This window comes from Delphinapterus leucas, chromosome 5 (assembly GCF_059928025.1).
Source record: "Delphinapterus leucas isolate spDelLeu-1000000601 "Yukka" chromosome 5, BTC_Dleu_Yukka2, whole genome shotgun sequence".
NCBI classification, from domain to species: Eukaryota; Metazoa; Chordata; class Mammalia; order Artiodactyla; family Monodontidae; genus Delphinapterus; species Delphinapterus leucas.
Genome location: NC_143133.1, coordinates 18,578,521 through 18,590,872, shown reverse-complemented (window position 1 = coordinate 18,590,872; position 12,352 = coordinate 18,578,521). Strand labels below are relative to the sequence as shown.

Below are 12,352 nucleotides of genomic sequence, written 5' to 3'. Positions count from 1 at the left end.
CTCCCTCATAAAAACCATGGGCTAACATCAGCTAGTGTAGTAGCTTTTGTCACAGTTGTAGTGAGTTAACCAATCTTCACTTAAGAAAGAGAAAGGGAAAGGAAAGGAGAAAAGGAGACAGAAGAAAAGAGAGAAGGGGGGAGAAGTGGAGTTTGCATGTATTGTTATTGTTGTAATTATGTTTTGTTTATTTGAGTTAGTTGATTAGAATTAAAAATGTAAGCATTTGCAAGTAGATGATAAATTTACCTTTTTACCCCCAGGAAATTTTAACTGAAGGGTTAAGCCAATCAGGAATAGAATAAAGTAAGCTGAGATTGGAAAACTCCTGTGCTTGCTGCCTGTTTTTTGTGTTTTTTTGTTTCTTTTTTGCGGTACGCGGGCCTCTCACTGTTGTGCCCTCTCCCGTTGCGGAGCACAGGCTCCGGACGCGCAGGCTCGGTGGCCATGGCTCACGGGCCCAGCCGCTCCGCGGCATGTGGGATCTTCCCGGACCGGGGCACGAACCCATGTCCTCTGCATCGGCAGGCGGACTCTCAACCACTGCACCACCAGGGCACCCCCCTTGCTGCCTGTTTTTGTAAATAAAGTTTTATTGGAACAGCCACACCCATTGCTTGTTTAAATGACAATATGAAAGTATTTACTGTCTGACCCTTTACGAAAACCCCTGAACAAATTTTGGGACCAAAACTGTTCAGATAAACTGTTTATTGGCTTGGATTGAGTCATTCAGTAAATATTTATTGAGCATCTGTTATGTGCCAGGCTGTGTGCTAGGTGATGGAGATGCAAAGTCGAACATGTCCTACAAAAATGTTTGACTCTCTTTTTTATTACTAATTATAACACCAGTTGTAGAAAGCTAATAGGAGTTATAAGAGCTAGGAAATACTAATAAGACAGATCTCATTTGTTTGAAGCAGTAATAATACTGCATCTCTTAGGCAATGACCTTATCAGTTATCTGACACCATAGTGGTACTCCAACTCCTTTTCTCTGGTTTTCCCGATTGCCTTCTATGCTACTCAGTTATTTTTTCTATAGTATTTATTACCATATAGTTTACTTACAATGTTTATTATTTTTTATCTCCCCTTGTCCCAGTGTAAACTCCACAAGGGCAAGGATTTTTGTCTGTTTACTAATGTATCCAAGTACCTGGAACACATGGTAAGCAGTTAGCATGAAGGAGACCTGCCTTACATACTCTTCTTACTAGCTATATTAATATATTTGGAAAGCATCAGTGTTTTCATGTCAGCTATAATTTTGTTGATTCAAAATGAAAATAATTTGCTGAGCTAGATTGTGTATCTTTTTGTTTTTTATGTTCTTCATTGAGAAAACTAGTATTTCCTATATTCTTAACCTCCTCACTTTGTCACCAGTTATATATCATTCATGTAGTTTTTCTTGGACGTAATACATAAATGTTTAGTAAAAGTTGTTTTGCATAGTTGAATAATATATTTATTGAAAAGAAAAGTGCACCCTAAGATTAGAGCTTATATCAATTTTTCTGATGACCTTGAGGAAGTAATGTGCTTGCACATTTAATTGCTATTAAAATAATAAGAATAATTTCTCATAAAACTTCTTTTTCTTTTAGTTACATTCGTGAGTATGTTTTGGTGATAGTTGATTACCCTGCCTACATAGTTTGCAAAATTAGCAAGGAGAACAATATTCTGAAGCCAAGTTTCCATGAGTCGATATTTCACATTCATGTTTGTGACCTGAACCTGTATTCCTTCAGACAGTGAGAAAAGCCAAATGTTCTCATAAGCAGTGAGGATTTTCTTCATGGAAAACAAAGAAGTAAAAGTGTATTCCAAATAAAAGTATAATGCATATATTGAATATTATAGGTAAGTCTACCTATATAAATATGAATAAATGCTTTTATGCATTTCATCATAGGATTTTTTTTCTTGGTATTTTTAAAGTAAAAATTGAAGGGAAGGTACATGAAGGGCATCAGAAAAATCAAGAAATATTACCATTTTTAATTGAGCAGGCAACATCATCTGTAATTCTAATGACCCTGCAAAGTAGTATTTCTGTTTACATTTTGGAGATGAGAAGATTGATGTTCAGTGAGATTAATAGCTTGCCATGGTTCAAGAACTAATAAGTAATAAAGGCAGTATTGTACGGCAGGGCTTTCTGCCTCTGAATACCTTATTCTTTATCCTACAGCATGTCAATTTCTCATATATTGTCATGGTGTGCTCCCAAATAACTATACTCTATATTGATACTTCATTTTTAAAATTCACATTTTGTAACATTTACACTGTATACTTTTAAAATTTAAATTTTGTAATGTAGTATGCTTCTAAATAACCTGGAAAGAGTGTTCTATGAAAGGAAATGGTTTCCTAATTCCAGGGAGTGGTGCATGGAGGGAATAAATGCCTCCTTGTCTGTCATTTTCAAATTAAAGCCATTGCTTTCCAATTTTAAGCTGGCATATGTTCTTCCATTTTACCTCTCTCATCTTGTTAACATTTATTAGTCATTATATAGCCACATATATGCATGCACATAATCACACTATGATTTTCAAAGTTTGTTTTTATTTAAAATATTTAATATTGCAAAAGTTTTTAATTGAAAATGTTGTGTATAAAGGTATTACCTAAAGACATCCTTACTATATAAATTGACTGCTGAAGAAACTGGGATGTTATATGGTACTTTTTATGACTATATTTTGTTCCTATCATTAACTGGGATTACCATGCCATATTAGCCAAGAAATTGAGATAATGTCATTCTGTAGCCCTTCACATAAGATTCACTTCTAGTTTTTCTAAATTCAGATGTTTAACTTTCTAAGAATGAATACTTTGCCTCATTTAATGAGTTTTCACTTTTTAAAGCATTAAGAAATAATGTATTGTTTTTACTGTGACTTGAGGATATATGACATATGAACCCTTATATTCTGATTTAATATAGAATTTGATATTATCTTGTTAGATAAACATCTAAATTTTGAGATAGCCCTCAGATTTTACATTTAATAAGACAGTGAAAAGGGCTCATTGAACTTCGTTTGATGAAAGACTGAGAAACCATAGGGCAGTGAAGGAATTAGCATTTGTGATAAAAGTTATATATTTAAGTCTTGTGGTGGCATATGAAAAAGAACACTAGTCTTGAAAACTCAGGAAATTTAAGTTGTAATATTATATTTAATTCTGTAACTTCCCAAGACTCCCTACAGCTGCCTCCCATTTCTGTCTCTTATTCATCATGAATTTAACTTTTCCCCTTGCATTAGTAGATCATAAAACCAAGAAAGAGTGAAAGGTTAATTATAATAATGTTGTGAAATTGTTTTGTATGTACTTAAACATTATATAAATGTTAATTCTTATTATAATAATGATGATTATTATAATAATAGAGGACCTATGGATACTGTTTATTAATATCAAAGATGAACTTAAATTAGTATCTGTTGAATGAGTATATCACTGAATGACTGAATGAATTCAGAGCTCTGGGCTCCAAAATTATTTAGATCTCCCTTTGAATGGAAGGTCCTTCTCCTTGGTTTTGAAAATATTATTTTAAAAGACAACTTAATATTGTTATTTAGTTATTTTCTATAAATGCCAAAGAGAAACTATAGAGTCCTCCTAAAGACAAGTAAGGAGGTAACGAAAAACCAATAAAATTGATGAGCTAAATTGTTAATTATTTTTGTTTTATATGTTCCTCAAGGTATTGAGATTAAAATTCAGGTGTAGATACAGTCCTCTTTTGAGTTTTTTGTTAGAGTCTTGTGATGTTCATTCTCTCCATATCAATAATATTGCTCAAGATGGTTCTTGATTTAAGGATGGATTTTTTTTTGTAGTTCATATTTGTTTATCATTTGTCTTATGAAACTTAATTTTTTCCATCATTCAGATTTCAGTTTCTCTTCCATCAGAGAAATAGTGGTATGGAATCATTTTGTCTAAATAGTTGGTTAAAAGTACAAAATGCAGAAGATAGAAACTTAAATACAGAATACTAAATTTGTTTCTATTCTTCTTTATCTGATTCCCAAGAATTAACATTTTTTCTCCTGGTACCGGTGTTTTTAAGATTCTTCCAAAAGTGTCCCTGGGGCACAGGAACTCTGTTTAGATTTTTCCTATGTGCTTTATTTTCTTGATATTTTCATTTTGCAGAATGAATTTGCCATTTACTTTTGATGAAGTTAATATCTGTATAGTAAGTATCTTCAGATTCTTATTTCCTTGATTTAGAGGATAATTTGAACGTTAGGTTTTTTTAAAAGGCGTGTACACAGATGGCCATTGGTAGTCAAATCTGGTTTGTAACTAATCTACTGTAAGTTAGTTATCAGCGGCTAGTGGGGAGTCATTGACATATTTATATTTCCTGTTTCATGTATTTACAAATATTTGATGATCGTCATTGGCTTTTTTTCTCTAATGTATTTTAAACTTCAAGGAATGAAGGCTCTGTATACTTATCTCTCTGCATGTGCATTTTCTTGTGTTTATTTTCGCTGGTTTTAAGTAACCTACTGGTTTTAAGTAACCTACTATACATATAAATGTACATTGAAAAAGATGGTCCTTCCAAAAGCTTTGCTTGGGGTCTTTGCTAGGAGGATGATTTAGAGGGATGGAGAGGGTCGCTTGCTTTACTATTTATCATTCTCCCAGACAAATCCATGGAGACAGGCTGCTGATAGGACAGGAGAAAAACAACAAAAACAAATACAGTGCTTTGGCTTGGAACTGAATTGTATTATCTGTGCTGTCAGCTAGAGTCTTTGCTCTCTTACCCAGACAATCTCTACGGGGATTAAAACATCCCCCTGCATTAGTAATAGCCTTTAGTATGCTGCAGCCTCATATCCAGTTTAAAAAAAAAAATCTGGCTATAAACAGTTTTTAACAGCTTTCAAAATCCTCACCGGTTCAGACTTTGGGGAGAGTGATTATGCTGATGACTCAAACAGGAGTGTCAATAATTAAATTACTAATTACCTGTATTTCATTTTTAGTTTCCATATATAGCTCCTCACAACCCCCAACTTTGAGCCTGATTTGGAAGGTTTATATTTTGTCATCTTTGTCAAAGTTAAGAAGAAAAACATGAGCATATATAGTAATGGGTGCACTGGCAATACAAGAGTTATTTTGAGGACGTTTCCCTTATTTTTTAAAGTTATAAGAATTTTGACTCTGCATGAAAGTTTAGAGGGAGAGATTTATGGAAACAAACAACAAGAAGAGAAACTTCAAAAGATGCTGTAAACCAAACAAAAACTATTAGAACTAGCTTTTATATCAGTGTCTGTGCTATCCAGGAAGTTGATTATCTATTCTTTTCTTTAAAATCTTTAATAATGGCGATTTTACAATCTTCTATAGCAGTGATTCTCAACGGGTGGCCCCCAACCATCCCACACCCCTCGGACATTTGGCAGGGTCTGGAGACATTTTTGGTTGTCGCAGGTAGAGTGATGATATTGGCATCCAGTGGGTAGAGACCAGGGATGCTGCTGAACATCCTGTAACGTACAGAAGAGCTCCCACCACAAAGTATTATCTAGCCCAAAAGTCAGTTTTGTTGAGGTTGAGAAACCTTGCTCTCAAGCATGGATTTTTATCTTGATGGGAGTTTTTAAAAATGAATAGCTACAGTGATGTTTACAGTGTTTTATAGAGAGATTTTATTTTATTTGTTTGAATTACTAAGAAGAGAGAAAAGAGACTTTAGATGTTGATTTGGGGTTTATGGACATGGAAAATGCAAACATTCTTTGAAAAATGTTCATGGAGACAATATGGTGATCTCATGATACAGAGGAATGAAAATCTTACTTTATCATAGATGGACATGAGACATTTTGTGTTATTTTTTTTACCTTCACAAATATGGAAGGAAACTTCTACTTTGTAGGAGATGGGGTTATAAAGAATTATTTCTATATTGATGAATTAAATAGTTTAATAAAAAAGAATAATCACAGTATGTAAAGTTAATTATCTTAGCAGAATATTCAGCGGCCTGAAGCTCTGAATTTACTTCTTAGTTGTGACTGTGGTTAATTTATTTAATGTCTAAGCCTCAGTTAACACATCTGGAAAGTCATGTGGTTATTTTAAACTTGTCAAGTGGGTGTTTGCTAATTTGTATTGACACTTAACTTTTCTCAGATGAATTAAAAGAATTGTCCATGGGCTTCCCTGGTGGCGCAGTGGTTGAGAGTCCGCCTGCCGATGCAGGGGACACGGGTTCGTGCCCCGGTCCGGGAAGATCCCACATGCCGCGGAGCGGCTGGGTCCGTGAGGCATGGCCGCTGAGCCTGCGCGTCCAGAGCCTGTGCTCCGCAACGGGAGAGGCCACAACAGTGAGAGGTCTGCGTACCGCAAAAAAAAAAAAAAAAAAGAATTGTCCAACCTTTAACTAATTGATTGCTGCAGCTCAGTGTAAGAAGTAGGCATTCCTTTGTTCATTCCACAAATGGAGCTATTGTACCTCCATTCATTTTCATCATTATCTACTAAATCACAGTAGTTTGCAGTAGGAGGAAGTATATGTAACCACACATGTATAAACACAAAACACACCTAGTAACTTAGTGGTAGGGAAGTTAGAAACTGGCAGAAAGTACTTACATTGCCTTCCAGAGCTCTAGGCTTTTGGAACCTGGCCTGGGATCCAGGGCATAGCTATTACAACCATTGAGGTTTATGGAAGTAGTACATGGGGAAGAGCATATAGCCTTTAAAGAGATTTAATAATATTTCATCCATTGTGCTTAACAAACCAAAAAAGTACATTGGGGACTAAACGTAAGTCGTCTTCTTAACTCCACAAACATTTAAAAAATTGCAGTTGACCTTATTATTTAAATAGTTATGTTGTCTGCCTTACTTCCCACACCCCAATAACTGGATACCTTTTATGAAAAAGTCATGTTTTCTGTAAAGTAGAAGGTGAAAAAAAAATGCAGCTTGAAGTCACAAATCATAGCAAGTTACTTTACCTTTGTTTACATGGTTAAGAAGTTGTCTCTTTCATGAAGACACACAGGAGATCTGCATTCTATCACCACCAAAAGTCTTCTTAGGGTTTTCGTTTTGTTTTGTTTTTTTAAATTAAGGGACCAGCCAGAGCCATGAAGTTAGTACAGAGGAAAAAAAATGGATCTCAGCTAGAGGTAAAAAACGCAGTTTGACGATCTCTTCAAGATTGTAATGTGTAAAATAAATTGTTTCACTGATAACCGAAAGCAAAGTAATAAATTTCATGTTATCCTGTATTTGTATATTCTTTTAGTTATTTTTTCATTTTAAACAATTTTTTTAGAAAATTCTTTTCATTTTAATGAATAGGCAGTATAGATCTAAAAAATCTAAAGTGTATAGAAAGAACTACATGGTGATACCTTGCTCCTACCTCTGCATCCCAGTCTTGTCTCCCTCACCTCATTTTTATTAGTCTCTTTCTTCTTCCAATGCTGTTTTTAATACAAGCAATATGTATATTTATTGTTTCTAAACCCACGTCCCCCATAGATATACAAAATGTAGGAAACTGTGCATACTGCTCAGTGCTTTGCTTTTTTCCTTTAGCCTTGTATCTTGGAGATCTTTCCTTCTCAGTATATGGGTATTTTCCTCATCCTTTTGTAGGCTACATAGACACAGAACTACATACAAATAGTCCCCTTTTGATGGACACTTAAGCTGTTGCCAGTCTTTTGCCATAACTAACGGTACGTCAGTGAATAACCTTGTCCAAGTGTTATTTGGTACTTGTACAAGTTTGTTGTAAAGTGGAATTGCTGAATTAAAGGATAAATGCCTTTGTAATTTTGGTAGATATTGGCTTATTTCCTTGTATACTAGTTCTACCATTTTGCCCTTTCATCAGTAATTTTGAATGTGTCAGGATTTCCAGGTTGGTACCAGCAATTAGTAGTTAATTGAAAAAGTCAATAAAGAATCATTAAAATATTTTATATGAGGTTTAATGATTTTACTTTAACAAAACATTTAGATACTCATTAATTTCCTGTTCATTTTTTTTAAGGGAAAATGCTTTTCTTTGAGAATAGTCCACTGATTTGGAGTTCCATGATATCTCCGATCTAAACTTCATTTATTGATTTCAGTGTTTGGCTTTTATAGAGTGAAAACTTAGGACACTCTGAGTGTCCCTATTCTTTTACAGATGTTCTGTTTACACCAAATTAACAGTTACTTTAGTTACTCACCTTTATTGAATTTTCTTGAAGCATTTACCTTGGTTTTCCCAGAAATAGTAATGTTCTTTTAACAGTCATATTTTATTGGCTTATGTAATATTTATTTACATAATGTTACTTTAATATTAAATAATTGTTAAGCTAGAATTTTTGATTCAGGATTTTAAAACTGTGTTTTATTCACTGATGTTTCACTCTTTAGGTATGTCTAGACAAATTAAGTGCTCAGTTAATATATATTGAATAGACTATAGAAAGGAAAAGAGGTAGTATGGGAATAGACCCAACTGCCTGTTGGTATGCAACCAGAACAAGAGAGCAAAAGTTAGGCAAGGAAGGGGAAGTGAGGCATAGCAGAGGGTAAATTTACCAGCCAGGGATGTTTAACCCGTCATCACAAGCACTATTGTGTATTGGAAAATTAAGACTTTTTGTGATATTCCTCTGTGATGAAATTGAAAGAGAAGTGACCTAAAGGAAGCCTGAACTCTTAAGTTCTAACTCACTTACTTAGCATGAGTGCCTGACTGGGCTAGACATCTGTATTATGCTCTTGCCCAGCCAGCAGCGTACTCTCATTTTGAAAAAAGATACTGAGACTAGTTGAGTATTTTCTAAGTTTTGTATTCCCCCATGCATCACCGTGAATTTGCCATATTCGCCTTACTGCAGCACCTTACTGCTATTTGCTTTATATTTTTCTTCAGTTGACATATTAAACACTTAAGGACAATTTATATCTCCCTAAAAGGAGCACTTACTATAAATAAAAACAACAGTAAAAAATAAACACAATGCAAATAAAGCAGTGCTATGAAGCAAAAGTTAAATATGACCTTTGCAGAGGGCTCTGAGTAAAACAAGATTTGCAGTTGTTTAGAGAGATGTGAAAAGCATGCCAGTAAATGGAAACTTTCTTATTTGGTAAAGGACCATGATGTATGCAGCCTGTTCTCAGATGGTTCAAAAAAACAAAAGCAAACAACTACAAAAACCCACAGCACACTAGAACAAGAGAGCAGAGATAAGGCAGAAGGGTAAAATGTTAATAATAGATGAATTTGAGTAAAGGTTACATGGGAGTTCTTTGTACTATTCTTATTCTTGCAACTTTAATGTGAATTTGAAGTTATCTCTAAAGAAGTTTAAAAATTAAACTTATGTGAAAATTGAAAGGGAATAAATTTTTGATGTTATTTATTTAGTATAGTATCCATGTATTATCTAAAAGCATCTCAGGTTGTTTTAGGCACTCTACTCTTCCAGAAAAAGTGTACTAGATGATGTCTAAGGTCCTTTATAGTTCCAGTGTTCAGTGACAGTGTGCATTGCATTAAGGCAGCATAGTTAAAGCTACCTGTGCTCCCAACTCAGTATTTCAATGAATAACATTATAGATGCTCAGTCTGAGGAAAGGCTGTATATTTAGATAAGGTAACCTGAATGGGTTGAAGAGTAGAAGTAGCTTAGGAAGAATAGCCTGGTCTGTTTCAATTGTGAGGAATAGAAATGTTAGGTAAGAAAGTTTTTGAGAGGATTCAGAGAGGCTTCTGCCTAACACATAATATTATTAAGTTTTTTATTTGTTATGTTAATAATACTGATCCTGCTATATCCTACTATATCCTGATCCAGAAATATTTTATTTCTGATAATAAGAGACTTTAAGAATTTTGGGTGTGGATATATTTCTGAAAAACACTACCACTACCATTAATACTACAGTGTTAATTGAAGATTTTTTATGTGCTGATGCTGTTTTAAATTCTTTGTATAAATTAGCCCACTCACTTAGTCCTTATAGCAGTCATATGAGGAGGTACTCTTAATCCTATTTTACAGATAAATAAAGTGAGGCATAGAGGTTAAATAATTCGATCAAGGTTACATGAAAAGTATGTGATGGAACCAGATTGTCTGACTTGAAAGTCCATCGCCTTGGCCTTTCTTCTCTACCATACATATTTTTACAGCTTGTTAAAAATAGATAACTAGGGACTTCTACCTTTTAGTTTTCATTTGTCACTGTATCTTATTTATCCATTATTATGCTTTTAGTTCCATTTTATTTCTTTAAGCATATTAAATATAGTCATTTTATATTCAGTTTCCAAAAAATTCCAATATATTCAGTCTTTGTAGATCTGATTCTGTGTTTTATAATAACTGGTTCTTTGGTGGTGTATTTCCTCTGTTTTGTAATGTGTGTGTCAATTTTTATTGTTAGCTCATGTTTCTTGAAAGTTTATTTTTTGAGATCTGAACTTAACATTTTTTTTTTTTTTACTACCCAGAGTTTGTTTTTATTCTGCAAGGGACCTAGAGACACTATCAACCGAACAAAAAACTTAAAAACAAAACAAAAAACAAAAAAACTTTTTTATTTATGACATTATTTCAGACTTACAGAACAGTTATAGTAATTTTGCGACAAATTCCCTTATATCTTTAACCCAAGCTTCCCAATTGTTAACATTTTCCACATTTAATTTGTCTATTTTCTGTCTACCCGTATTTTTGTATTTTTTCTTAACCATTTGAAAGAATGTTACAGGTACAGTGCCTTTTGACCATAAATACTTATATGTGTGCTCCCTCAAAACCAAGGCCATTCTCATACAAAATCACAATTCATTGATAAAAATCAGGAAACTGATGCTGACATAATAATGTTATCGAATGTATAGATCCTCACATTTTGTTAATTATCCTAATAATATCCTCTGTAGAAAAGAAAATGCAGTATCATGTACAGCATTGAGTTGTTATATCTCTTTATTCTCATTTAATTTGAAATAGTTCCTCTGTCTTTATCCTTCATGATTTTGACAGTTTTCACAAGTATGAGACAATTATTTTATAGAATGTTCCTCCATTTAGATTTTTGTACTGTTTCTTCATGAGTAGATTCAGGTTATGCATTTTGACAGGAATATCACATGTATGTTCTTCTTATATCAGGAGGCACATGACTTTGATTTGTATAATGTCATTACTAGTGATGTTATCATTGATCACGTGGTTAAGGTGGTGTCTTCCAGGTTTCTTTACTGTAAAGTTACTATTTTTCCATTATAGTTTATAAGTATCTTGTTGAGGTATATTGTAAGATTGTTTAAATACTCTAGTACAACTCAGACTTTGACCACTAGTTTTAGAATCCATTGATGCTTCTTGCCTGAACCAGTTATTATTACAATGGTTGCCAAATGGTGGTTTTTCTCATTACATCATTTTTCTGTCTATTGATTGGCTTTCTACTATGTGGAAGAATGTTCCCTTTTTCCTTGTTTTTATCACTATGGACTTTTGAATTCTTACTTTATTCAGTGAGTTTTAATCCTTTACTATCATTATTTATCTTGATGTTCACATTGTCCCAATTTAGGCCACTTGGAGCAACTTCTAGCTGCCATACCCTTTTGCTATATCTCCATCATTCTTTTATATGTTCTTTCTGGCACGATGTGTCCTGGACTAATAATATACTTTCCCTGCTCCAGTCCTGAAATCAGCCACTTCTCAAGGGGCCCTGATTCGTTTTGATGGAGAATGGTATTTAGAAGCCAGGTTCTGCACATTAAGTGTGCTTATAGCTACTGGGGTGTCCAGGACCAATTTAAACTAAATTTTTAGTTTGAGGTTTTGGGGGCTATGTGTGTAGTCTTAAGACTCATGATTATCAATTCTATGGAGAGTCTTTTTTTTCTTTACTTCTCTTTTACCAAGATCTAAGGCTGTGGTGCCATATTCTGTAGGCTGGGTTAGGCAGTGTTGACCTATTTAAGATGTCCCATTTGGGAGTCACTTCTCTATGTGCTCCCTCTGATTCAACCATCCACCAAGGCCAGGCCCTTGATTTTGTTTTTTTTTTTTTTTAACTTTCACAGATATATGGGATTCATTAATTTCTGGACCACAAGGAATCCTCAGATACACTCAGATATACTGCTCTAGAGTTAGCTATTTTTCATTAGCTTGCCTCTGTAAATTTGTATTTTCTTTTTGTTTCTTGAGAATTCTCTTATATTGCCTTCGCCTTTAAAAAAGACAGTTTTTTAATTTTGTGTTTGATATTTTTAGGTGCTGATAAC

The 12,352-nt window shown here is 33.9% G+C and overlaps 1 protein-coding gene across 2 annotated transcripts in view; it reads left to right on the top strand.

Moving 5' to 3' along the window:
* Positions 1-12,352, top strand: part of AFG2A (AAA ATPase AFG2A) — a 334,297-nt gene that overhangs the window by 136,827 nt on the left and 185,118 nt on the right. The window lies entirely within an intron of this gene.